A 27,317-nucleotide genomic window follows, 5' to 3' on the forward strand; every position below is an offset into this window, starting at 1 on the left:
AATTACCACAGGTTTAGCTACTTAAAACCACATCTATTTATTAACTCACAGTTCTGCAGATCCTATGTCTCGATGAGATCGGCTGGCTTCTTGGCTTAGGGTTTTACATGATCAAAATCAAGGTGTTGGCCAGGCTGGGCTCCTCTGAAGTGTCTGAGGAGGAATCCAATTCCAAGCTCATTCAGCTTGTGGGAGTAAGTCACTTCCTTGTGGTTGTAGGACTGAAATCCCATTTCCTTGCTGGCCATCCATTAGAGGTCACTTGCCTTTCTTCTCACATGACCCACTTCACCGTCAAAGCCAGCAATGACACATCAAATCCTAATCTCTTTGACTTTCCCTTCTGCCACCATCCCAATAGCCAGAAAAAACTTTCTGATTCCAAAGGACTCACGTGATTATATTAGAACCAGCCAGACAATCTCCTTCTTGTCATAAAATATAACATAATCATGAGAGTAACTCGAGTCTGAAGTCATGGAGTCCATCTTAGAATTCTGTCTACCACAGTAGCATAGCTTTAAAAGTGGTAAATTTCATATTAATGAAATTTTCCTATAGATCTTTGAGAAGAAACATTACATCCCAAGGGAGTTGTAAATATTGTTTTAATGAGAAGTTCTTCCTATGGGCACTCAAGTGCTCTGAATGTAGATGAAAGGAATCTAAATGGTTATGTACTTGGTTTGTCATAACATCAATGGTTATGTTTTTGTTGGGGTGATAATGAGTCCTGAATTATGCCGACGTAGCAGTGAAATACATCCCAAAATAATGAAGAATATACTCCATGACTTTTAAGGTGAAATACTTATTTTTTCTCCAGGAATTGTTAGAGAAAAATGGGGAGTGGCCTGACTATTCTCCTTGATATTGTGGCTTCCTAAGTTTTTACCAGTCTTTTCTGTCCTTTCAAGTGTCCCGCAAAATTCTCTCCAGACACAGTTTACGTAACTCTGGTCTCTTCCGCAGAGCATCAGAGCCTCCTCTTTTTTTTTGCTGAACTTCACAATGTGCAGGGTGGAGAACTGTGAAGGAATGTCTCCAACAACCCCAAGTGATTGGACACATGGGCATATATCCTGGGGTTGTAGACCTTCTTATCAGGGAGGCATTCTTGAGAAGTCATGGTGGGAGAAAGAGCTGAGTAGGGTTTAGGTCTCTATTAAGATCTAAACCAAGAAAGGCAGAAATCATTCTCTATCAAAAAAACGGGATATGGGCCATCTGGCTATGGAAATGGAAGGAGTACATGGCCCTGCCTGCCCATCAGCAGCTCTCTTCCACCTTGGATGGCCTTCCTGTCTTGGGATTTTCCTGGACTATGAAGCAGATGAAATCTTGTATAACATGAAAAACTAATCTATACATCCAACCAACAGTTCTCTGGTCTTCTCCAACCTTATTTCATCATCTGTGATGTGATTCTTCTTGTCTTTCCAGCTGTGGCAGAAGTGGAGTCAAGAAATTGAACATCCATGGGTCCTCTTGACCCTACCTCTAATGTTAGGAATTGTCATTCCTAAAATTGTCTTCCTGAGAATTTTAAGTCTAGTAAAGATTCCTGGAGTGGAGTAGAGGATACAAATACACTAAGCCTCAACAAATTAGAAGTTTAATCTTTATTGCTATGGAAATTTTCCCATAGGGACAAAGCAGAAAATATGAAATATTCACGTTTGGAGGAGGATTTTGGAGCCTAATAATTTTAGAAATTGAGCAATCTCCTCACTCTTCTTCCAGGTCTCCCCACACAATTTCTTGACAAGTCTTTCTTCAAAGGGATATGGCTTGTATTAAACAAAGATTTTTATACATTTATAATTATTTATTTCAATATTCTTTCATCCTTAGATTTCCATATATTAGGTACTTAGAATGATAATTCTTAAATTGGTTCAGAATTGGCCAATATGGTTGCAGCATCAGATCCATAATTCTGTTTCTCTTCCTTCTTATTTTCCTTGTCTTCCCTTGTTCTCTTTCTGTCTCTCCACTTCTGAGTTTTTCTCTTTCTGCCTTTCCTTTTCTCTCTTTTCTGATCTTTCCTTTCTTTTTTGATTTACACCAGTCATTAGCCTTCCATTTCCTTCTAAATTAATATATTCAGAACCACTCCTTTATGTATTAATGATTCCTAAAGACTATTCAACTACTTTTTAAATCCTCTTTATTCAGGGACTGATTTTGGAGGATTATGAAATTCATTCCTCTCAATCTCATATCGCTGATTCCCACTCAATGCCCTTCTGAGATTGCAACATTTTCCTTTACTTCTGATACATTTTTGTTAGAGTAGAAATTTCTCAGAATTCTGATTCAACTAGTTCTTTGACCTAGCCATATATTTGTTGCAAACTTTTAAACAAATAACCTCTCTCTCTGTCAGTCTCAGCTTCTTAATATGATTCCTAGCTACAGAATAATGATATTGACCTACAACATTATGGTAAATATTTAAGGTCATGATTGGTATTATTGGTTTAAATTCAACTTTGCTACTGAAATACAATGTAAAGATGGTAGAAGATGATGATGAAACAACAGTTATAGCTGCCTTGTTTTTAAAGAGTATTCTGTACCTTCCCAACAAAATTCTTGTCATTAAAAATTAACTTTTCTTCCAGCTTAATCTTTGTCTGTGTCTGATAAATAATTGGTAATCAAATGCTAAAACACTTAAATGCTAAAAAATTATTAATTAATTACAAATTTAGTTAACATTATCCTGCTAATAAACTGCCAGGTCTTTAATCTCATTCTTTATCTCTACCTTGAATTTTAAAGTATTTTGCTCATCTAGGAGGATTTCTTTGACTGAAATCTTTCACTCACTTTTCAATAATATTATTGACGTAGGTTTCTTTCTAGGATTTTAAACATTTTTCTCTCTATACTTTTTGCATTTGGAGGAGCATTATGCATTATAATAATTTTAGAAATGGAACCATTTCAAACTCCATTTCCAGATGGGTCTACAGACCTTAATGATGAGTTCTTATATTAAAGAAAGATTTCTATATATTCACATTTGATACATTTTTCCTTGATCGTAAGCAAAGAATTCCTCTTCCCATCTCTCATTTACCAACATAAGAAATGGTAACATATCCTCCCAACCCTCTTTTTGATATTTTATAGAACATTCATGCCCTAGGCCTCTTCCATACATGATCTGAGTAGGGAAGATGTTCATGCTGTGGATCCCAGCTCGCCACTCCCCGTCATCAGAGGCTAAGTGGGGGCTGGAAACTCAGTGTAACACTTGACTGTTTGTGTCACTGCAAGGCCAGCACTCTGTGACAGGAGTCATGACAGAGGACATACACTCAGAGCAGCAGAGCCCCTTCCCCATGGGGATCAGGAGGGACAGAGTCACTGGCACGAGATCATGCATCCCCTGGGGGCTCCACCCTTTTACCAGGACAAGGAAGACTAGTGGGTGAAAGGAGACCACCACACAGGCTCAGGCCTTTTATCCTCCTCAAGAGGCAACCAGGGAGTCCCAGGAATGACTCCTGTCTACATAGAATACTAGCATCCTGTTCTCCTCTGTCTCCTTTGAATTCAGTCATCTCATGTGCATTTCATCATGACTTATGTCTGTTGCTTAAGTATTTCTTCATCCTTTGCATCCCAAGATTCACAAAGTTTTGTGCACCTCCTATTATGATCTTTCTTTTCCCCTTTTCAATTCCTAAAATGTTTCTACTGTTCTATCTGGACTTTTAGTTCATTGACAGCAAAATATTCTAAATCCACACCTATTCTCTGACTGCCCCTTTACTTTCTTCCTTATCTTTCTCCTGAATCCCACACTTCCATATTCAACTGTCCACTTGACATCAAAATACACATTTTAAACTCAACAAACCGAAACTTAACCCTAACTTTTCCCTAACCAAAACATACACATGCACGCACGCACACACACATACAGACTTCTCCATCTCAGTGGAGAGTAACTCTATTTATTCAGTTGCTCAGGTCAAAAATCCGGTTGGTTTCTCTCTTGATGTCACCAGCCCACATCCAGTCCATTAGCAAACCGCATTGGCTCTGCCCTCAGAAGGCATCCAGAGTTCAGCCAGCCCTATCCACTCCAGTTCTACAACCCCAGGGGGAACTTCCATCATCTTCTCTTGGATTACTGCATTAATTTCCTAACAGTAATCTTGGCTGTACTCTGGCACCTCCCATTTCCATTCTCAGTGCAGCAACTGAACTGATCCTTTTAGCACCCAAGATGGTAATACCACTGCAATGACCTCTCATTCAACCTAAAGTTAAAGACAAAACCTTAACAATGAACCTTCAGAACTTAAGGATATAAACACCAGGTCCTTCTCTGATTCTGATTTCTTCCCCTTACTTCCCTTATCATCCTGATCCCTCTACTATGGGCTCCTGGCTGGGTGCTTCCCACCATTGGACCCATCTCCCAGCTGTGCCCTCTACCTACAGTTCCCCTTCCCAGATGTCTCATCCATTCATCCCCTTTCCTCCTTTAAGCCTGCTCAAATCCAGCTTCTCAGTAAGGACTAGAAAGCCCTACATGCTCCAGATTATATTTAGAATACACTGTCCCAGTCCTCTTCAGCAAGGCTAATGAAAACTGGTTTTCCAATATAGTGTTTATCAACTTCTAATGTGTTATATTGCTACCTTATTTATTAAGTTTATTGTGTTTCTTTGCTTTTGTCTCTTCTTGGTAGAATGCAAGCACTCTGTAGGGAGGGATATTTGTCTGTTGATAACAATATGTTCAATATATCTCAAGGATCTCAGACCTTGGTCTGTACATGGTTATCACTGAGTGCATATTTGTTGAATGAATAAATGATTAACTTTCTAGGGAATAGAATTAAAATATGGACTTGAAAGTGTTTTGCAAATTGTAATATATTATAGTGGCAACATTATTATTATTTATAACTAGATAATCACTGACCAATAAAGTCAACCGTCAAGTGATAAATGAGTAAAATCAATTTTATGTATAGATTAAATTTGAATACAGGTCTAAACTTATAGTGGTGATGGATTCCAGTGACACAGTGACTTACCATGCCCAGGTGTAGTCTCGTCGAGCCTCCTGTAGCTTTGATTCCCTATGACATCACAATGACACCTTTGAATCATGAGTTGCCTCATCCTCAATCTATACATCACCTCTCAAAATGTTGCCATCACCAGGAATGTGGGGAATGTTCTATGAAATTATATGGACTAAAACGCTTTTCTTATTTGACTCTTTTGTGCTTTGTGTGCTCCTCTTCATCAGCCACACAGGAGAACCACTTCCTCTACTTGTGAGATGTCTTGGGTCTGCTCTCCTCCCCATCACTTCCCTACTGCTGTGCATCCCCCTGTTATTATACATTGGACTTTTTTCTGGCCCAAAACATTATAGTAGCTAAAATCATAAATGATGATTAAAAAGTCAGCTCCAAACATTAGATTCGAGATTTTCTGAAGCTATCACTCTCAAGAGCTATATCTACAGTTTAGCCGAATACTGGATGATTTATTCGACAACTAATTTGATCATTTCCCCCTCCCCACAATCAAGTGAATGGCTTGTCAAGTAAATTAATGAGCAAATAAGCTAATTATTCTAGCATGTTTGGAAGGCCCTGAATGAAGGGAACCAAAAGAAGGATGATGTTTGGAGCTGGGAGAGAGCAGGAAGTAAAATTGCTTCATTAGCAGGAAGAGGGAGCTAAGAAGATTCAAAGTGGTGATTTAAACTGTTAATGTCCCAAAGGGCAGAGAAATTGGGAACACTGAGATTTATTAAACGCACCTGCTCTCCAAACACCATTGACATCTTCTGGGTGATCTGGGGCCCTCTGTGGCTCTGCTCTCTCATCATGTGGGGAGGAGGGAAGCATGGAGTTGGTGTGCATATGAATAGAATATGTATTCTATAAATGTACAAGTTCTACACATTCACCTATATGGAATATTCTCTTTACTCTCTGATTCTGTGACTATATCTACTCAAAAGAAAGGAAATAATAATTTTGACAAATTTCTTAGTAAATTGACTCAAAATAGTCTTATTTTTCTCTGATAATGCCTGACTGATTCCAGGGACTCTATTTCTATTAAGTAATTTATTTTATTATTATTGTTAAAAGGTTAAGTTCTGTGGTGCCAATTTTGCCTTTACGAAAGCATTACAATGAGGTCATATATGCACGCTCTAATAGGTCATCATTTCATGATGCTTGCTCTATTTCCCTCTAGTTAGATTTTTTATTTTTCTTTTTTTTGGATGTACATCATATTTCGAATTCTGTATACATTACATCATGTTCACCATGCAAACACTAATTATAGTGCATCCCCTCACATGTGAGCCTAATCACCCCTTTTGCCCTCCCTACTCCCCCCTTCCCCAATGGTAAGCACCAGTCAAATCTCCAATGCTATGTGGGGTTTTTTTGTCGCTTTTATCTTCTATTTATGGGTGAAATCATATGGTATTTAACTTTCTCCCTCTGACTTATTTCACTCATCATAATACCCTCAAGGCCAATCCATGTTGTCACAAATGGTCGGATTTCCTCATTTCTTATGGCTGAATAGCAGTCCATCATGTATAAATACCACATCTTCTTTATCCATTCATCCCTTGATGGGCACCTAGGTTGCTTCCACATCTTGGCTATTTTGTATAATGCCGCAATGAACATAGGGGTGCGAGTATCTTTATGCCATTGTGTTTGCAAGTTCTTTGGATAAATACCCAGCAGTGGAATAGCTGGATCATATGGTAGATCTATCCTTAATTTTCTGAGGTTACTCCAAACTGCTTTCCATAGTGGCTGCATCAGTTTGCACTGCAACAGCAGTGAACAAGCTTTCCCTTCTCTCCACACCTTCTCCAACATTTGTTGTTTCCTGTCTTGTTAATTATAGCCATTCTGACCAGAGTGAGGTGATACCTCATTGTAGTTTTGATTTGCATTTCCCTGATAGCTAATGATGTTAAGCATCTCTTCATATGTCTGTTGGCCATCTGCATCTCTTCTTTGGAGAAATCTCTGTTCAGATCTTTTGCCCATTTTCTAATTGGATTGTTCGGTTTTTTTGTTGTTGTTGAGCTGTATGAGTTCTTTGTATATTTTGGATACTAACCCCTTATCTGATATATGGTTTCCAAATATCTTCTCACAATTGTTAGGTTGTCCTTCGTTTACTTGATGGTTTCCTTTGCTGTGCAGAAGCTTTTTAGTTTGATGTAGCCCCATTTGGTCATTTTTTCTTCTGTTTCCCTTGCCCAGTCAGACATGGGACTTGAAAATATGCTGCTCAGACCAATGTTGTAGAGCTGACTGCCTATGTTTTCTTCTAGAAGTCTCATGGTTTCGGGTGTTACATTCAGGTCTTTAATCCATTTTGAGTTGATTTTTGTGCGTGGTGTAAGGGAATGGTCTACTTTCATTCCTTTGCATGAGGCTGTCCAGTTTTCCCAACACCATTTATTGAAGAGACTCTCCTTTCTCCAGCGTATGTTCTTGGCTCCCTTGTCGAATATTAGCTGTCCATAAATGTGTGTGTTTACTTCTAGGCTCTCACTTTTGTTCCATTGATCTGTGTGTCTGTTTTAGTGCCAGTACCATGCTGTTTTGGTTGCTATGGCTTTGTAGCATAGTTTGAAATCAGGTAGTGTGATACCTCCAGCTTTGTTCTTTTTTCTCAGGAATCCTTTGGCTATTGGGGGTCTTTTGTTATTCCATATAAATTTTAGGATTCTTTGTTCTATTTCCGTAAAAAATGTTGTTGGAACTTTGATAGGGATTGTGTTGAATCTATAGATTGCTTTAGGAAGTATAGACATTTTAACGATGTTAATTCTTCCAATCCAAGAGTGCGGAATATCTTTCCATTTCTTTGTGTTTTCTTTGATTTCTTTCAACAATGTTTTATAGTTTTCAATGTACAGATCTTTCACCTCTTTGGTAAGTTTACTCCTAGGTATTTTATTCTTTTTGTTGCAATTGTAAATGAGATTGTATTCCTAATTTCTCTTTGTGCTACTTTGTTGTTAGTTTATAGAAAAACAACCGATTTTTGTACATTGATTTTGTATCCCGCAGCTTGACTGTATTCCTTTATTATTTCTAAAAGTTTTTTAGTGGACTCTTTAGGGTTTTCTAGATATAAAATCATGTCGTCTGCAAACAGTGACAGTTTCACCTCTTCTTTTCCAATGTGTATCCCGTTTATTTCCTTTTCTTGACTGATTGCTCTGGCTAGAACTTCCAATACTATGGGAAATAAGAGTGGTGACAGTGGGCATCCTTGTCTGGTTCCTGCTCTTAGAGGGATAGCTTTCATTTTTTCTCCATTGAGAATGATATTTGCTGTGGGTTTGTCATATATGGCCTTTATTATGTTGAGGTATTTTCCTTCTATGCACATTGTATTTAGAGTTTTTATCATAAATAGATGCTGCATCTTGTCAAATGCTTTCTCTGCATGTATTGAGATGATCATGTGAATTTTATTCTTCATTTTGTTAAGGTGGTGTATCACGTTGATAGACTTCCAGATGTTGAACCATCCCTGCATCCCCGGAATGAAACCCACTTGATCATGATGTATGATCTTTGTAATGTATTGTTGTATTCGATTTGCTAGTATTTTGTTGAGGATTTTTGCATTGATGTTCATCAGTGATATTGGCCCGTAATTTTCTTTTTTTGTGCTGTCCTTCTCTGGTTTTGGTATGAGGATAATGTTTCCTTTGTAGGAGTTAGGAAGCCTCCCCTCGTCTTCAATTTTTTGGAAGAATTTGAGACGGATAGGTTTTAAGTCTTCTTTGAATGTTTGGTAGAATGCACCAGGGAAGCCATCTGGTCCTGGACTTTTATCTTTTGGGAGGTTTTTGATTGCTGTTCTGATCTCCTTACTGGTGATCAGTCTATCCAAATTTTCTGCATCTTCTTGGTCCAGTTTTGGAAGGTTGTATGCTTCTAAGAATTTATCCATTTTTTCTAGATTATCCAATTTGTTGGTGTATAGCTTTTCATAGTATTCTCTTATTATCTTTTGTATTTCTGAGGTGTCCGTTATAATCTCTCCTCTTTCATTTATGATTTTACCTATTTGAGCCTTCTCTCTTTTTTTCTTGGTGAGTCTAGCTAAGGGTTGGTCAATTTTGTTTAACTTTACGAAGAACCAGCTCTTGGTTTCATTAATTTTTTCTGTTTTTTTTCAGTCTCTATTTCGTTCATTTCTGCTCTGATTTCTATTATTTCCTTCCTTCTGCTGATTTTGGGCTTTGTTGGTGTTCTTTTTCCAGTACGTTTAGGTGCACTTTTAGATTGTCTATTTGGGATTTTTCTTCTTTGTTGAGGTAGGCCTGAATTGCTATAAACTTCCCGTGTAGAACCTCTTTTGCTGTATCCCACAGATTTTGGCATGTGGTGTTTCCATTTTAATTTTTTTCTCCAGGATTTTTTTTATTTCTTCTTTGATTTCTTCATTGACCCAATCATTGTTCAGTAGCATTTTGTTCAGTCTCCACATTTTTTGTGGCTTGTCTGGTTTTCCTTCTGTAGTTGATTTCCAGTTTCATACCTTTGTGGTCAGAAAAGATGCATGGTATTATTTCAATCTTCTTAAATTTATTGAGACTTGTTTTGTGGCCTAATATGTGATCAATCCTGGAGAACGTTCCATGGGCATTTGAAAAGAATGTTTATTCTGTGGTTTTTGGATGGAATGTTCTGTATGTATCTACTAAGTCCATCTCGTCTAATGTGTCCTTGAAAGCGAGTATTTCCTTATTGATCTTCTGTTTGGATGATCTATCCATTGGTGTAAGTGGAGCGTTAAAGTCCCCTACTATTATTGTATTACTGTCTATTTCTCCTCTTATGTCTGTTAATAATTGCTTTATGTATTTAGGTGCTCCTATGTTGGGTGCATAGATATTTACAAGTGTTATATTTTCTTGTTGGATTGTTCCCTTTATCACTATGTAGTGCCCGTCTTTGTCTCTTATTACAGTTTTGAATTAAAGTATATTTTGTCTGATATAAGCATTGCTACCCCTGCTTTCTTTTCTTTGCCATTTGCATACAATATCTTTTTCCATTCTTTCACTTTCAGTTTGTGAGTGTCTGTAGGTCTGAAGTGTGTCTCTTGTATGCAGCATATACATGGATCTTGTTTTTTCATCCAGTTAGCCACCCTATGGCATTTGATTGGAACATTTAGTCCATTGACATTTAAAGCAGCTATTGATAAATATGCATTTATTGCCATTTTGTCACTTTTTCTTTTTTTGGGTGTTTTAGTAGTTCTTCTCAGTTCCTTTCTTTTTCTCTTGCTCTCTTCCCTTGTGGTTCAATGGCTATCTTTAGTAGTATGTTAGATTTCTTTTGTCTTACCCTTTTTTCCGGCTTATAGGTTTCTGGTTTGTGGTTACCATGAGGATCATATTTAATATACTATGCATATACCAGTCTCTATTGAGTAGATAGACTGTTTACCTTGACCTCTTTCTAAAAGCTCTACTTTTTCACTCCCCTCCCCCTCGTTAGTTTTTGAAATTAAAGCATAAATTCAATTATGCTGACATCTTCTTTTAAAATTCAAAAACAAAGGAAATGAAAATAAATAAATGAAACACTTCACACTTTTAGCTCCTTAAGTTAATAATAAACTTTCTATTAATTGATGTACCTGTGGATTTCTTCTGCTATCTAAGACAATGGGTTTCTTTCTAATTCACACAATTTTTAATTAAAAAATGTAAAATTACTTTTGTCTTATCTTCAGTAGATTTAAGAAAAAAAGAAAGCATGCTCCTGTTCAAGGTAGGAGGGGACTGATTACGTGTCAATTATTTCTTAGACACATGAGAATCCTTGGAAATGAGGAAAGGAGCACATGATCAGCAGTATTAATGTCTTTAGAACAACAATAGATTGAGTCCTCTATTTTACTTAACATGATGTAGTAAATTATTTTCATGTCGAGGAACGAATTCTCATGATCCTCATTTTCTGTGTGTGCCCTATGGCAGATTGGAGAGTTTGATGCATGCTTACAGCAGCTTCAGTGTATGTACTTAGAGCCCATGGGTACAGAAGTTTCCCCAGAGCTTGGAGCTGTTGATGAACCCAGACCACCATCAGGGTCCCTCTCTAGTCTTTCCTTGGGAGAGTTGCATCATGTTGTCACTTCCATGAATAATGCTGCACAAATATCATGGTCCATAACACTTATAGAGGAATGGGCCAAGCCCAGGAGTGGGGCTTTCATTTCCTCCCACATCTAGAATTGTACCTGGATGGAGCACCTGTGTGCACTCATGAGGAAAGAAGACATTGCACGTTCTCACCATGTCCCTCCAGCTAAAGCTGCACCCTCTGACTTTTGATCTTTAATGATTCCTTGTAGCTTACAAGTAACCTGGTGGTGAGTAGATTTCTAGATTTATAAGCTCAACTCAGAAGTCAGCACTTTTCTGTTGGCTTGTTGAATATAAAAAGCCATATGGAGTTCATCAAAGAAAAAGAAAAAAAAAGGAAAGGAGGAAATATTTCCTTGATCTTGGAAAGTTTATGGACGATGACAGACGTACCAAGACAGAGATCTACACACAAACACACACATCATGACATGTACTATTTACTTTTAACACAATAAATTTATCAATGCAAATGATATTTAAAAGATGAAATATAAAAGTGCTGAGGATACATAATATGAAGAAACACAAACTAGAAGCATTTTGACTTTGAGACTGGCGTTTGTCAAAAGAGACTGAGATTTGTCAGACAGATGTAAGAAAATGCAATCAGAAATGTGAGTTTCATTTTGGAAAAAAATAGCATTGAAAAGGGTATTCTCAGCCTCTTGGGGGCAGATGGGCAGGTATTAGCTCGTGACTGGGGTGATCTAGGCCTGCTCCTTGGCCTGAAAACATTGAGCCCATTTCATACCTTCTGTAATTGTTGTCATACTTCTTGTGAGCTTTAAACTCTTTCATCTTCAAGACTAACAATGCTTTGCAAATAAACTAAAATCTTTAGCCATATGGCCACTCATCCTCCAGGAAATGAAAGAAGTTCATTTTGTTTACTTGTGGTTTGAGTGTGGGCATTTCTGAGGCAGCAGGTGCATTTGGGGGCAACAGTGTTCGTATTGTTTGATCAGGACCCAGAGGGAAACATATATTTTAACCTGTGGAACACTGTCAGCACATAGACTCCCAAATACACACTTTGAACAAACGTTTTACAAAGCAATAGTTCCCTTTGTGCTGGTGAGATGTTCTGCGATCTCCAATTCCATGCAAAATCATGCCTGAAAAACTATGAGTCGTCAGTCATTGGTTTCATTTCCTGAGCTTTCCGTCGGTCACCACACATTTGTGTGGGGACAGCTCTGGTCTCTCCAGTTTAGTACTTGATAATATCTTTCAGGTTTTCTAGCTTTGAACGATGAAAAGTACATGTTTCCCTAAGATAGGAAAGGCTTTGACTGCCACATTAGCAATAAATTACTCATTCTTTGAGGTGCTACTCCGAGTCCACATATAAAAGATAAAAGAATGGATATTGCCCTATCTCTCCTCTCACCAGGAAAGTGGTGACTAATTCACATGATGTGCTGTAAAATTTGCTATGTGCAAGAACAGGTGAACAGTTAAGTTAAATATGAAGATACTCACATGGCTGTAGAAGGTACTTATCAAGTGTAAACTGCAAGTGGAAAGGTGAAGAGAGTGGGAAGCTGTTAATAATGGACCAGTATGCTCAGAAGGACCTCTACACAGAGGGGAAAATAAAATTATATTCCTTCCACAGTTTAAAGAGAGGAAATATGTGTCCCTCCTTAGAACCATTCAGAAAGTGAAGGCCCTCTATGTTCCATGTCAGAGATCTGTTTCTTCCATGGAAAGAGGCGTGTGTCAGCAGCAGGGCTGATGGCAAGGCAAGTGCTCCTGTCTTGTTCCAAGAGGAGGAAAGGGCAGTATCCTGGTTAAGAGCTGGAAAGACAGGAGGTATTAACAAGAATATTCTCTTTCAGTTGTTGCAATTCTTCCTGTAAAGAAGACTTTCTTCCCTCTACATCAAAGTTGAGAAAAACAGTTCACAAGGAAGTGGGAGCACAAGTTATCATGAAAGCCAAACTCATGCTTTTCACTGAGTTTGGCTTTTTTTCAGCTCCTCATTTTCACTTTTCTCTTATTTCACAGGGTTCACAATTTTAGGACCATGAAATGATGCCACAGTTTGTTGTGAAACACTGACTTTATTATGGTGGTTGAAAATTTGCTTCAGTCTGTTTTCCTTCGTAACTTCCCGCACTTTTTTCTACTTTTATTCATTTTCCAGTTTGTTAAATAAAAAAAAAATATTTTTAAGAAGGATGGGACCATTATCTCTGTAAAAGAGGAATGACAAAGTTAAAAGGACATATAAACAGGTTAAAAATCATTCATAGGGAAATTTTCTCAATAATACATTATAGTATGTATACATGCATGCATATGCATTTTTAAAATTTCATAATGGTTCAATTATTAACTGTTATTTAATAACTAAAGGATTATACAAAAATGGACATCTCCCTTAAACCCCATCTCAATCTCCAGAAGTGAGTTTTTTTAACAATTCAATGTACACTTCCAGACATTGTTTCAATTTCAATATAAATATACACACATAGAGAGAATTTGTGACCCAAAAAATGGGATCACACTACATATAATCTCACTATACATTATATTTTGCCTTCCACTTGTTTGAAATTAATAGGATTTTTGGAAAAAAATCAGGTGAAGTCACATACATATACTTATTTCAATTACAAGTGTTTTTCTTTTCTACTTAAAGTTATTTATTAAGTCATTTCTGCCGGGGGTCGAGGCAGCATTTGATCAGCTGTTTGACAGGGTCCAGTTGATCAAGAAGAGCCGAGGGGTGCAGGGCGCCCCTCCACGAGAATATGAAGAGCCGGCCTTTCCCCAGCAATGCTGAACTTTAAAAACTTGTTTTTCTTCCCTTTGTCTTATACCCCATTTTCCTACTCATGCTGTAATTTTCCAGATGGTCGCTTTAGAGAAAAGAGCATGCTCCCCCCGCGGGGTTGGTACTGAGAAAAATATGTGACCACCTGCATAAGCCTTCAGAATATCGCAAGGGGCAAGTTCCCCCCGACGCACATAGATAGTGGGAGAATTTTTCTCCCTAATGAGGGGTTCGTACTGAAGAGAGTATTTGGATCAAAGCAGCTGCCTCCTTCTGGTTGATGTTTTGCTCTTCCTCCAGTTTCCCTGATAAGCATAGATATACTTCTTCCTCTGTAGTTAAGTAGAATTTTCTTATGTGTTAGTTATTGAAAAATATATTATTCCCCTACATGTGTTTGGCAAAATATTATAGAAGTCTTTTCTTAATTGCTGAAGTTGCCTTTGTGCAGGAAAAGATAGTTAACCTCTGCCTCCCTAAAAGTTAACTCTGTTCCCTGTAAGTATATACTTAATCAATGAATGCTTTGTGGTTTACTCTGCAAGAACATCTGCACTGCTATATTTATCCCCTGCTAAAAAAGATATAAAAACACTGTATAAGCCAGTAAAGACAGACTTGCTTTGTACTTCCTTATCTCTCTGAGAATATTTGTAGAGCTATTTCTGTACTAATCCTGAAAAATTTAAAAACGACACTTGTGCACAGTAAAGTTGGACTTGCTAACACCAACCCAAGTCTCACGTCCTCTTCATTTCCCTCATTGCGCCAATGCCAACCATCCCTCAGGAACAAGCATTCAGCTGGAGCTGTACTCCGGCAATTTCAATAATTTTAAACATATACATTGTTTCTGAGTGTTATGCATTTTAATCAAGGCTATAATGAATATTCTTGAGGAGGTATAATTACATGTTGCAGGTTAATAAATGAAGGAAAGATTCCTAGACGCAGAGTTAGTGGGTCATAAAAACATGTAATTTTAAATTTTATGGAAGACAAATGTTTCTTTTGTTAAAATAACATATGCAATGTCAAAATATATGTGCTTTTTAAATTAATGATTTTTTTAAGATCTCTGCAAAGATAAAATATTCCAACTTCACTTCCTATTAAGAGTCAATTGGCTCATTTCCCCACACTTTTTCAGGCTCTGTATATACCACGTTTTTAAATACTTACTTGTCTGGAAAGCAAATATTTTTATATTTATATTCTAAATTTATATCCTTAATCATCAGTGGGAATACTGTAATGTTTTTAAGTTATGTTTTTGTAAATCTTTTGTCTGTGAGCTGCTTCTTCAAATCACTGCTTATTTTTTGTTACGTTTTCTTGCTAATTTCTTGAAAAAATTATTAAGCTGATTGAATTTCTCTAGTATAATCATTATTCCTTAGTCTTTGTTAGTTGTATTTCCTATAGTATAGACATTTTTAAAAATATGCAAATTTATCTACATTTTGCTTCAAAGCTTTTGGGAATTGCAACTTGCTTATCAAGATCTAACTAAATCCAAGATAACCAGGAAAAACAAATAAAGAGAGCAACTATTATTCTTTCTTACTGTAGTTGTATTTTTTTAATGTTTACATATTTGAATTACTAGTTGGGGTGAATAGAGTTAATTAGGGGTCCACACTCCTCACAACTCAAAGGCCTGGTCAATGATCGCGTTTTAATTGTTATATTTTACAAAGTATGTTTGGATATATATTAAGGATAGTTTCTCCTCATTAGAATTGCATTTTTTTTCTTTTTCAGAATTTCCCTGACTACTCTCATGGGCTTATTTTCCCATTTCCTGTTTGTATAACAAACAGCTTTATATAACATACATATAAACTTTCATACTTATCAACTGTCTTTCATATTAAAAAAATCTCAAAACATATCTGTAAAACAAATAAGGTCATTTGATTCTTACCATTTTAGATGAGAAAACTATAAAAAGGTAAATGAGTTTTCTAAGATCTCCTAAGTGCACCCATTAGCTAAGGGATTGTAACAAGGGACATTGGGGCTATAGTCCAAGACGTTCTGCATCCGTTCCTCTGTATCCTCTCTAAGACTCATGGTTTATGTCCTCAGATTTGCTTTACTTTGAATGTCAGGCGTTCTTGGAATTGCAATTTCTAAGACGTTTCTGCACATATGTGTGAATTGCAGCATTAAAGTTTTATTATCTGCCTCAAAGACTTGTGATATTTTTTCCTCAAGCAGAATATAGTACTAAAAAAGAAAAAAATACTGTATTTTTTCAATACCCGACCCAAGTGAGCAAAAGGGAGCGAGATTATGTTTCTGTGGATGCTGTTTCTTTCGTGTTCTACTGCCTCACGCAATGTTTATTCACTAAGTGCTTTGCCTCAAGAATCAAGATCCAGTGAATGAGGTGTGTCTTGGGGGCATTCTCCATGTAATGAATATTTCCTAAATACTGTTACTGGGTGATTCTGCAGCTCTCTTTGGGCCTCGAGGCTTTGGCAGGAGCGTAGGAACTCGTGTCTGGAGAAGAATCAGTGGGTGGGCCATAGCAGGACTTATCTTTCCTGTCATTGGAATTAGAGGCAGTACCAGCAGTGAAGGGCGAAGACTCTAACCCTCATTTCCTGGCTTCAGAATCAGTTCTGCTCCTTTCTAGAATATAATTTGCTTAACACATATATGCCTCAGTTTCCTTTTCTGTAAGACAACGATAAGAAGAGTGGCCACTTCTTATCACTGTGATTGGGGATAAATGAATAAGTAAATGTAAACAGCATAGAACACCTGGCTCATAGTAAGTGCTCCCTTATATATACTGTCAGCATTATTAGTATCAATGTTTCTCTTCAGTTGCACTAGAGATGGATGGAACCAATGACAGTATCCAGAGAAATTTCATCCTTTTGGGGTTTTCTGATAACCCAATCTGGAGAGGATCCTCTCTGTGGTCATCTTGATTGCATATCTCCTGACCCTTGTGGGCAATAGCACCATCATCCTGGTGTCCCAGCTGGACTTCCACCCCCACATTCCCATGTATTTCTTCCTCACCCACCTCTCCTTCCTGGACCTCAGTTTTACCACCAGCTCCATCCCCCAGCTGCTCTCAAACCTGAGAGGAGGTGACAAGACCATCAGCTACACTGGCTGTGCTATCCATCTCTTCCTAATCCTGGGTCTGGGTGGTGTGGAGTGTCTGCTCCTGGCTGTCATGGCATATGACAGCTTTGTTGCAGTCTGCAAGCCCCTTCACTCCATGGTGATCATGAATCCATGGCCTTGGTGTCGGTGGCCCAGCGCTGTGGGATGGCCAAATCCTTGGCCCTGTCCCCAGTCATACTTCTCTTACCACACTATGGGAAACACCACGTGGACCACTTCCTGGTTTACATGCCCACTCTAATCAGGATGGCCTGTGTCAATACAGCTGCCATTAGGGCATTGCCCTTATCCTAGAAGTAAGCATTGTGCTGTCACCTCTGGTATTTATCCTGGTCTCCTATGGCTACATTGTGAGGGCAGTGTTACAAATTCAGTGTCAGGGAGGCAAAAGGCCTTCAGCATCTCTGGCTCCCATCTCACCGTGGTCTCACTTTTCTATGGAAACATAATCTACATGTACACGCAACCTGGGAACAGCTCTTCCCAAGACCAGGGCAAGTTCCTCACCCTCTTCTACAACATCATCACCCCCCTGCTGAACCCCCTGATCTACACCCTCAGAAACAAAGAGGTGAAGGGGCACTGAGGAGGCTGCTGCTGGGTGACAGAGAGGTAGGATAGAAGTAAGGGCAAAGGGGAGAGACGGGCCTCACCAACTGGTTGTCACTTCCATCGGGGACTAGAGATGGCATCTGGAGCTGTTGGATCAGATCTGGGCTTGACCTAGGCTTCCAAATTTACATCTTTACCCAGACTACAGTAAGACTGTTTCAGTTACAATGTTAAGTGTTCTGATGAGTGAGCTGCACAACACACATCATCCAAAACTCCTTTATATGATCTGTAAAGCAGGCCCAAAGGACAAAGCAAGATAAGTGTGTGGTTATAAAGATAAGTTCCCATAGCGTATACCAGAGTGCCAAGGATGAAACTACTTTTCTCCATCAGACTTTTGTTTCTGTAGCTGTTTGTTTTCAATTCATTAACAACTTTCTGAGTTCTTTAGTCAGAATGATCACAATCAACCACATCTCTTGGCTGACAGCCATCAAACAGGGGAATTCAGCACAGTTGGCTAATTTCTATTTCCTAAATTCCCATCAAAAGCCTTTAATTAAATTATGGAATTTTTTTCTAGCTTTGTTCCCAAAATTTGACATTTTCCATAAAGTTTGATGAAGATTCTGATAAACCAAGACGTTAACCTCAACAATGATGCATGTGTAATTTAAACTTTAGAGAATTATTTCTAGGTATTTTTTTTATTAATGAGAAGAACCTAGTGTTTATTAAGTTCCTGCTATGAGTCAAGTGTTCATAATTCATATAACACTTTCTGTGTTTGTGGGAGGTGACCATGATTTTCATTGTCCCTATTTTACACATGTGGTACTTGAGGCTTGGAGGTTAAATCACTCACTCATATAGAACTGAACCAGAGGTTTACTCCAAGTTCTGTGACTGTCATTTCCTGCTGTTTCTATTGCTACATGAATTTCTAAAGAGCAAAAATCAAAAAGGGTTTAACGAGTAGCGTCAAAGCCTCTTTAGAGATAAAGAGCGTGACTGGCTTCTGTTCCTTAAATAATCCAGACCAGGGTGTATGGGAGGAAAATGGTTCCCTGGAACCTCGTAAGGTTCCTGTATGGATTTGAAGTTTTAACTGATGTAAATTAGCAGAGCAAAGCATGCACAGTTATTTAATTCAAATTTTATGTGACACAGGGGCCTTATATTAAAGATGCAAAAAAATGATTTTTATGATGGATTTGATGAAGAGTTGACAGTGGTGGAGGAATATGATAGGACAAAGGAGGTATGAGCTAAATGTGATAAACTGGATAATCATAGCAGGGCCTGTTTGTCCAGGTTCTGCTCCATATCCCTCCATCTTGACAATAATGTTGGTCCTTCCCTGCAGGTGTGGGGGCAGCTTTCACATGAAAGTCTGTCCACCTGCTGTAAAAGAAAGTCAGAAAATCTTTCCCATACCTGCTAGTTTACACATGTCTTTAGATCAAAATAGTCAATATGCCAAAGTGCCATATTTTGAAGTAGCTCATCATGAACCCTGCCAAGGGCTTCTCTCAGTTATGTAAAACTTAATTATCTGGGATAATTATTAAAATGCATATTCTTATTCAGTAGGTCTTTGGAGGGGTCAGAGACTCTGTATTTCTGCACACTTCCCAGGTGATGCCCTCACTGACTCTGCTGGCCCTTAGACCCTACTTTAAGGATGTTGGAAATAGATTGCCCATGACTCTCATTGCAGGCATGCAGAGGTTGGATACATTCTGGAATAAGTGAAGATTGGATTCATAGACTAAATGAAATGGGGAGGAAATAATGTGAAGAGCCAGGCCAGGGTGGTGTGGTCTTCATTCCTCTGCCATCATATTGATTTTCTGCCCCCTCGGCTGCAGAGCCTCTTTTCCAAGGCGGACTGTATTGCACCCCTTCCTTTTCTAACCTCCTCGCTCTCTCACATCACTTCACCTTCAAGGGGACCATGCCCTGTGGGATAATTTAAGTGTAAGCAAAACAGGGTCTACTGGAAGGGGGATTCCTATGCTTCAAGAGGCCCTGGTCTAAATACTCAAAACTGCTGTTTTTAAGAAACAGTGACACTGATGGGCTGGTGCTGAATAGGAGAAACAGAGTTATCTGCCTGACAGTCAGGGTTTACTTCCAAGATTTATAAAACTCCAAAATACCAGCTTGGTACTGAAATAACTAATAGGGAGATATAATAAAGAATTAGAGGTGGGCTCCCAGGACTTCTCCATGCTTATCTTCTTCTTGGAAAGAACTTACTAGTCATCCTGTGCGAATCAGCAGAGCAGCCCCATGGTCTCTGAGGTCACAGTTTGCCAGCATTCCTGCCACTGGGAAAAAGTCCTGGAGAGGACAAAGGAGGGTTCCATAACTCTGGTGAATACAGGGAGTTAGTGTGCACAGTGGTGATGGATTTTTACTGTGTTTGGTCTGCTAAAGAACAAAACTCAAGAGAATAAACTTTAAAGACTGCATTGGCTTTATTCGGTAACTCATGAATCATGCAAGATTCTATCTAGCAGATTGAAAGAAGCTATGACAAGATGTAAAAAATGAAACAGTTTTATAGGTGAAGGAAGAAGGAGTCAGGAAGTCATACTAAGAAAAGGAAGGCTGGTTATTGCAAGGTTGATTTCCTTACAAGGGTTGGCAGGGGGTTCTCAGGCAGATTACCTAGCTGGTGCTGATCAGGTGATTTCTGATTGTCTGGTGTAAGATTCCATTTCTGGGAAAGCTGAAGCTGTAACTAAGCTGTCTCATTTTGGTGATGTGGGACTCAGCATAAGTGACTCCATTGACTCTTGCTGTTTTGTTTTTAACAACTCTGGTCATCTTATGATGTGGGGTCACCAATAAAGACAGTTGCTGTGGAATTGGGTAAGAAACTCAACTCAATGGGTCTAAGCCAGAGAAAAGTTGATTTTACTGAGCCCTAGGCTCCCAAAAAAATCAACAGGTGAGAAATCTCCACCACACTTTTGTGCCCCAGGAAAGGGCTGACTTTGAAGAATAACTCTTCCCCACATGACTCAGATAAGGCCCCTCTCTCCTGTTCCTCAGGCTCATAACTCTCTTGTTTGGCTTCTCTGTAAATCCCCAGGCTTATTCCTTTTCTACAAAATATTCCTCTTGTTGTAATAAACTTCTTCACCCAAGATGGAGCCATTTCTTCCCAGAGTGCCATATCAGCAAACCGAACTTTGCTGTTCCTGTAAATGCTCTGTCGACCAGAAACACAGTACATCCAGTCTGCCAATCCCCAAATGCCAACCACACTCTGCCCTGCATTCTGGTTTCATTGTTCCTCGATCTTTCTAAATAAGGTCAGACATACAACCTCAGCCCATCGTGCACTGCTTCTGCAGTGTTGCCTCTAATGCTTTATGAAATTTGCTGTTGCCCAAACAACCTTAGGAAGAGCACTTCACCGCTTCTGAGGCACCGGGGTCCCCCAATCTATGGACTGTTTTCCCATTAAAAAAGGGCATCAAACTCATTACTAAACTGTTTTACTTTTGCCATTTGACACACATTAAGGAACAGCTCTCTATTGCAATAGCCTAGAAAAAGTCATCTCCTTAATTTCCAGTGCATTTGGTTTCACAGTAATTTTTTCTACATCATGTTAAAACATTAAGATTAAAATTGTGTCAAACTGTGAGGCAGAATAGAACAGAATGGAATTGTCCTTTCTTTTAGGTGCATGATTTTCTCTTCCAATCATTGCTTGATAACTGCCACTTTTTCTTCCTCTCTTAATTCTCTGTGCGTTCCTCTTCCTTGAACAGCCACCAAGTTTAATTTATTGTCTTATCTTTCTTTTCTCTTCTTCTTGTTAATCTCCCTTTATACTGCTCTAATCAGGTCTTTTCTTTTTTATTTTTTACTACAGCCATGTATGCCTCTTCTACAAATGCCACTTCTATCATGCACATTAAGAGGTAATTTTCAGAAAAAGGTAAAATTATGAACTCATACAATATAAAAGCAGACTCATGTTCAAGGATTTGTTTTACCCTTAGGATCTGAGGCAATAGGGCAGATGCTATAACCAGCTTAATGGAAAAGTCAAACCAGTATAAATTTACTGAATAAAGTGATATTGAGCTGAATTGCAAATGAAGCAAAACTGGTTTTCCACTGGGAGGAAGAAAGTCAATTAACAGTCTACTAAACATGGCACAATTTGCATATCTATCAGTAGCCTACAACTTACAACAAGTGCAAAATAGCTGAAACCCCAGGAAAGAGGACGAGAATCTGATAGCCAGAGGGTGTGCCATCAATAATGCATAGCTTTCTATCAAAACACAAGGGTTTTATTCTACATTAGTAATAATAGCATGTTTGGGATGCTTGGTATGTGTCTGCCACTCTTAGAGTTTTACCTGTATTTACTCATTGAATCTTCAAGAAGGAGATCATGGTGTGAAATATCACATATATTTTACATTTGAGAAAGTTGAGTCTCAGAGATTTTAATATTCAGTTCCAGGGAGAGTGGGAATGCAATAGTGTAGCTGCTTGGCTGTACTACTTATGTGAGGCCCTGAGCAGTCTGATGGGCTTCAGGAAATGCTACCCCAAAATATGGCATTGGCATATCCAATAGTTGAAACTTGAGCAGTTTGAGAGAACAGCCTTCCACCCACCATCTCCACTGAAACAGGTCATAAAGCCCTCATGTGGGAGGTGCCCTCCCCTTACCTGGAGGAAAGGAGCATCCTTATCTCCAAAGACAAAGGGACACCAAGAAGAATCTTAATAAACAGGCCTTCTTAGGTTTTCTCCAGTTTACTACAGTTACTTCATACTCCTCAAACTATCATATTCCTCTGACTGGCCACTCTTCATTGAGCCTAGCATATCAACACACAGATCTGTTTCTTTAGGTCTTCAGTTCCTTATGAAGCCTCCTGTATCATGTAAAACTTATATTGAATAATTTCGTATGCTTTTCTCCTGTTAACCTGTCTTTGTCAGTTTAGTTACCAGACTCAGCAAGGGATCCTAAAGGAGTCCAGGGAAACTTTTTCCTCCCCTAAAAGGCTGAGGCTTCGCAAATCCTGCAGGCTCCAGATGTAAAAGAATTATAGTGTTTTTCCATTTAGGAAGGTGGTAGTTTTATTTTAACCAGATTAATGTTTCCTCCTCCCGCAATCAATTCCCTCTACTGAATCATCTAAATATTTCTCAGTATATGGAAACTTGTGTAGTGGAGGAGAAACTTCTTCTCAACCCTCTTAGGGTCCCCAGCTGGGTCTGAAAATTAAACTGACAAAGACAGATTAATAGGAGAAAAGCACTGAATTTAGTTGAGTGTACATGGGAGCCTTCACAAGGTACGGAAGACTCAAAGAAGTGACCAGAGTAAGAAATTTTATACAGTTTTGGAAAAGAAACATTATTTGTGAAGAGTCGACAATACAAAGAAATTTGGGCCAGGGATTGTAAAATGGTGAAGAAGTAACAAGGTGTGTTTATACAGCATTCTCAACCTAAATTCCTTGTCTCTGATATGTTAAAAGATAAGCTAAGGCATACTTTTTAAGAGTTTATTTGAGCAAAAACAAATTTGAATTGAGTAGCAACCAATGTAGCAGATAAAAGGAGCTCAGAGAAGCTGTATAAAATGAAAAACTTTTATAGGCATAAGGGATCAGGGAAAAGGTAGTTATACTGGTAAAAAAGCAAGTTGGTTATTGCAAAGCTACTAGGGGATGGCAGGGGTCTTCCAGGCAGATTATCTAATTGGAGCTGATCAGGTGATTCCTGATTGAGCAGTTTAAGATTCTGTTTCTGGGAGGTTTGTTGACTTGGGGCCTAGCATAAGTGACACCATTTTGGGCCTGTTGTCTTGTCTTTAAAAGGTAATAAGCATGTCTCCCTTCTTTCTGGTACAGGGAGGGGAACTTTACATGGGAGATTTATCTCATGCTTTCAGAGGAAATTGATGAGAAAGGGGAGGTCAGAGTGACCTTGCTTTGGCATTTTCTCAAACTCTTCCAGCTTAAGATACTCAATATACCAAAGTGCAGTATTTTGGGGTAGCACATCCTGAACACCATCAGTGGAAACTAACAAAACCTTGCCATGTAAAATGTTTTATACTTTCCTTTGTTGCTGAGTTGTCTAACTCAGTGTTTCTCAATCTGTTTTTAATCATCAGTGCCCTTAAAGAGACTTTAATTATTTTTTCTCATCACTCCATCCACCAAAAACTTTAATACCACAGATATAATATTATATCTATGTACTATAGCCTTTTTAGGGCCAAAAACTATTGTAATACCTGAGATATTTCTGAACTCCTAGCAGCAATGTTTACCCTCTTGGAGGTGATATCACCAATTATATCATTAAATCTAGCAGAAAATATATCTAAGATGAATAAAGTTCCCATAGTCTATAGAAAATTTAGAGCATGAAACTTTTAAGTTTCCTGAGAGGTCAAAAGTCATTATTTCAGAAGATTTTCAGAGGGAAAAAATCAAGCAGGACTCCACTGGTAGCAGTCTAAAAAGTTATGGAGTCAGAGCTGGAGATAGAAATTCCTGTCACCTTGGATCATTGTCTCACTGCTTACCTGTGCCTGAGTGTGGGAATCATTCCCACTGAACGTTTTTGACTCTACCCCATCTCATCCATAGGAAAGCCTCTCCAATGTTACCCAAATGTCAATTAATCTCATATGGAATATTTTAAATCTTCTCTATCTAAAAATTGTGTGCATCCTTGCACATCTATTTGATCTGTGATTCCACCCACATATTCCACACACAAGTAAAATATATACACATAATATATGTACACACGTGTGTATGTATCTGTGTTTACATATGTATCTCGTACATATCTGTGTGTGTGTGAGTGTATTTTAGATAGAGAAGTTACTAAGGAAAGTTGTTCAAAAACAGTGATGCACATATATATATTATACTTCCTGGGTAATAGTAATGGAGAAAAACAAGTCATTTGTATTGTTTCACATAATTATTATTTTGGGGATTTTAGTAGTCCAAACAACAAGAAATATTCCATATTCTTTGACTTATTTTGTCCATATTTTCTACTTGACTATGATAAAACACATGGATCGACTGACTTAGTATATGCTGACCTCAAATTCTCCACAGTACTTTGGCTCATTTAATCTTACTTTTAACACAGCTTTGTTTCCAGTTTGAAAATCTAAAGTGCCTCATGATCTTTTATTCCAAACATTTCATGATTCTAAGCCCTTCCATTTCTATTCTACCCATTCTTCCTGTTTTTTTTTTTATTCCAAACACTGCTTGAAGAAAATAACCTCTCCAAAGTCTCTCCTGATCTACCAAAAGTGCATTACCATAACTATAGTTTTCTCTTTGGCACCAATGCTTATAGCTTTGCCCTTTGTCATGAAGAGTGTCAAAGATCACAGAAATAGGCATTTGCAGAAGAAAAATGAGGCACAAGCTAGGAAGTTATATTGAGTTGTGCTTAGTTCTACACTATTCTGCCAAGTTGATACCAACCCTGATATCAGTTTCCCTATATTAAACCCAGCATATACGGGGTTAAAACCAAAACACTCATTCCCTGCTTATTCCCTGGCTTCCTGGCTCCAGAATCCACTATCATCCATGGAGACAGAGACCACCAAGGACAAGCACATGGGGTCATTATCTCCTCCCCGCAAAGAGGTACAGGTTGGTGGGAAAGCTGCTGACCAGCAAGGTCATGGGCTCACTCCTCTCTACAAGCAGTCTCAAGGCCAAACACAAGATGATAGCAAAGTCCCGACTAACAAGGCCATATGCTACCCCTCTCCTTCCTAGAACCCCAAATAAAAACCCTTCCTTTTAGAACGAATCTGGTGATATCATAATCTCTGACTTCAAAGTGTATTACAAAGCCCTAGTGACCAAAATGGCATGGAACTGGTACAAAAATAGGCACACAGACCAATGGGACAGAACTAAAGGCCCAGAAATAAAACCACACATCTACAGACAGCTAATCTTCAACAAAGCTGCCAAGAATATACAATGGAGAAATGAAAGTCTCTTCAATAAATGCTGTTGGGAAAACTGGACAGCCACACTCAAAAAATGAAGGTAGACCACTATCTCATACCAGAGACAAAAATAACCTCAAAATGGATCCAAGACTTGAAGGTACATCCTCAAACTATAAAACTCCTGGAAGATAATATAAAAACTCCTGGCAGTTCACTCTCTGACATCAAACTAAAAAGCATATTTTCAAATACCATGTCCCCTCAGAAAAGGGAAACAAAAGAAAAAATAAACAGATGGGAATTGATCAGACTAAAGAGCTTCTGCAAGACAAAAGAAACTAGGATCAAAACAAAGAGATAACCCACCAATTGGGAGAAAACATTTGCAAATCATATATCTGACAAGGGGTTAATCCCCATATCATATAAGGAACTCATACAGCTGAACGATAAGAAAGGAAACAACCCAATCAAAAAGTGGGCAGAGGAGATGAACAGACATTTTTCCAAAGAAGATATACTGATGGCCAATAAATACACGAAAAGATGTTCAACATCAGGGAAATGCAAATCAAAAGTACACTAAGATACCACCTTATGCCTGTTAAAATGGCTATAATCATTAAGACTAAAAATAACAAGTGTTGGAGAGGATCTAGAGAAAGGGAACACTCACACACTGCTGATGGGAATCAAAAATGGTGCAGTCACTATGAAAAACAGTATGGAGATTCCTGAAAAAACTGAAAATAGAACTACCATATGACCCAGCTATCCCATTACTAGGTGTCTACCCAAACAATTTGAAATCAACAATCCAAAGTAACATATGCACCCATATGTTCACTGCAGCACTATTCACAATAGCTAAGACATGGAAGCAACCCAAGTGCCCATCAACCAATGATTGGATAAAGAAGATGTGGTATTTATACAATGGAATACTACTCAGCCAGAAAAAAGACAAATTCATCCCATTTGCAATAACATGGAAGGACCTAGAGGGACTTATGCTAAGCAAAATAAGCCAGACTGAGGAAGACAAACACCAGATGATGTCACTCGTGTGGAATATAAATAAGTACTTGGACAAATAAAACAGTTCAATGGTTACTAGGGGAAGGGGGTTAAGGGGGGGGCAGGGGGTGAAGGGGAGCACCTATGTGCTGACAGTCAAGAAGTAATGTACAACTGAAATGTCACATTGATGTAAACTATTATGAACTCAATAATAAAAAACTTTCCTTTTAGCTTTTCAGGGAGTTTGGGATTTCAGCATTAGCTGCCCTGTCTCCTTGCTGAGCACTGTGCAATAACAAAATTCCTACTTTCTTTCACTACACCAAGTTTCAGAGATTGGTTTTCTGTCCAATGGGTAAGTGAACTCACTTCAAGTTCAATATCAATTTGGTGACCCAGATGGGACCATGTCCCAAGTGGACATCTCACCTGCGGTACACTGGCCTCTGGCTAAAGGCCACTCTTGGAAGCTGTCCTGCAGCTTCCTGAGCTTTCCCTGAGCCTCTTGTCTCAGGGACTGCCTCAAGAGACTGGATGCTAACCTGATGTCATTGGCCCACCGCACTGTGGCTTTGGTGGTGGAA

General features: G+C 38.5%; 1 pseudogene; it reads left to right on the plus strand.

The window, feature by feature from the left end:
* The first annotated feature begins 16,852 nt into the window (after positions 1 to 16,852).
* Positions 16,853 to 17,774, plus strand: LOC138917728 (olfactory receptor 2W3-like; annotated as a pseudogene).
* Positions 17,775 to 27,317: the final 9,543 nt, after the last annotated feature.

Source organism: Equus caballus, chromosome 15 (assembly GCF_041296265.1).
Source record: "Equus caballus isolate H_3958 breed thoroughbred chromosome 15, TB-T2T, whole genome shotgun sequence".
In the NCBI taxonomy this organism is placed as follows: Eukaryota; Metazoa; Chordata; class Mammalia; order Perissodactyla; family Equidae; genus Equus; species Equus caballus.